The sequence below is a fragment of the Lolium rigidum genome, chromosome 5 (assembly GCF_022539505.1).
Source record: "Lolium rigidum isolate FL_2022 chromosome 5, APGP_CSIRO_Lrig_0.1, whole genome shotgun sequence".
NCBI lineage: Eukaryota > Viridiplantae > Streptophyta > Magnoliopsida > Poales > Poaceae > Lolium > Lolium rigidum.
In genome coordinates, this window is record NC_061512.1 from 191,812,200 (window position 1) to 191,814,131 (window position 1,932).

A 1,932-nucleotide genomic window follows, 5' to 3' on the forward strand; every position below is an offset into this window, starting at 1 on the left:
GTCTACTGGCTAAGAGGTTCGGTTTCCCTATCTCCGTCGGTAGCATCCACACCTCCGCGTCAGGCTGGACAGGTGCACGGTAATGTTCCTTGGCAGGTTGGAGGCTGGGTTTCTAGAATGTGCACTTGGGGTTAATGACAATACCCAGTTTGGTTGATTTCTTTGGTTTTTATTGCAGGCAGTGGACGGTTCGGAATGGGGATGGATTGAGCAACAATAGAGTGTTTTCATTGTCCTAGGTGAGCGCTCAGGTTTTGTCAGATTCCTTTCATAGTGATTGCACAAATTTCATGCTTCAAGGAAATAGGAACAATATGGTTTCTCTCTCCCAGATTTGTTACTACCGAGAATGGAATTGTAAAAGAGATGCTATTGTCGTTGTCCCTGTCTAATAGATGACACAATATACAGGGTGGTTTGGGCTGGAGCATTGGAGCTCCGACGCTTGTGCCGCTGCGCCCCAAAGTTGTGAAATGGCTTCTACTGGTATTCCCTCTCTATTCTTTCTTATCAATATCTATCAGGTTGCTGCTATGTATGTCTCACCACTTTGTTTTTTGAGTCAATCACTCTGATATATGAGGTGCAAAATGCGATGAGAGCATAGTAGTACATGTTGGAATGTTATCATGCCTAATTTGTGGGTGGGTAGATATCTACAAACTATGGAATAGATTAAGTTAATTAGACACTAGAATAAATGAATTGGCAATGATGTCCTGCTTTCTAATTTGGTTCACAAGGCTTGTATTCCGGTGTGTAGGTCAAGTAACGCTCCGAACGTATGTAATTAGTTCTACATTGGGTCTTTTATTTTTTCCTTGCTTTATCCCTCGACTCTGCTGCAGTATATTTTGTTCTAATTTATGGTGGCATGATCAGTTGAATAATAGATGTGCTTAAATTATGGTGTGGGTGATAAGAAAAATTTGCGAATGTAATATATTGGTACTAATGGAAGTTTTTTTTGCAAGTTTAGAGATTGGTTGGTACCTGCCTAATGTTTACACAAAACCCGGAATGTGTACTTTGCATAGACTCGGTACTTCATCATTGTATTAATCTGCCGGCTTTGATTTGTTCTCTCCATCGAATGAATTAATTGTTCCACCATCAAAATAGGCAATAATGCATGCAAATCGCCAAATGAAATGAATAAATGTTGTGATAGATTCTAGCTACAGATGTGTTCACTTTGATAGTAAACCAACTTTTTTTTTGTTTCCATTGCAGGTGCTTAGAAAAGAACAAGCAGGTCAAGTGACTGATTTTTGTAGACATATGTTCATGGGGCTAGAAGGTAAATATGTATGCCCATTTATTTTTCTTTTTTGTTCCTCCAGTAATTGAGGTGTTGGAGGAGCACATTATTAGTTTGATTTCGATGGTATTTTCAGGTTAAGCCAGGAAAAACCTTAGTTGGGGCATTACTGCATAAATATGAAGGTAAATGATCAGGCAACTTTTTTTAATGTATGGCAGATAATATTGTATTTCCGGTTCCTTATATTTACATCACTTTTTGCCTCTGCATCTGCACTGTAGTAGATAGTGCCTAACTATATTGCAGTTCTTTTGCATAGGTACTTTTGTCAGAAGGGTAGTGAGAGTGATAGTGGAGCTTGAGAAATCCTTTACGGGAGGGATTTACAACCATAAATCAATGGTCGTCAAATTGTACCACATGCGACATCTCCATTTCATAGATCTTGCTTAAACTATTAGGTGGCTGAATTTACAGACAAGAAGCCACGGGGCAGCGCGGACATGAATCAGCAGGGGCGGCGGTGCTCGCTTAGAGGAGTTACGGGGGAGAGGAAGGAGGCCGGCGACGGAGGGAAGAGCAAGCGGCCTTAGTTCATCATGGAGAACGACCGATGCCCATCCGGATCCCCTCTACCTTCTTCTTTGTAAGCCATCTGGTCTAATTTT

The 1,932-nt window shown here is 40.9% G+C and overlaps 1 long non-coding RNA gene across 2 annotated transcripts; it reads left to right on the forward strand.

Annotated features, from left to right (window-relative positions):
* On the forward strand, nt 1-539 carry LOC124652063. 2 transcript variants are annotated; one of them, XR_006987573.1, is made up of 3 exons: nt 1-16; nt 179-239; nt 412-539. It is a non-coding gene; the product is annotated as an uncharacterized LOC124652063 (long non-coding RNA). The 2 variants fall into 2 exon arrangements; XR_006987572.1 differs by lacking the exon at nt 1-16 and adding an exon at nt 77-96.
* The last annotated feature ends 1,393 nt before the right edge of the window (nt 540-1,932 follow it).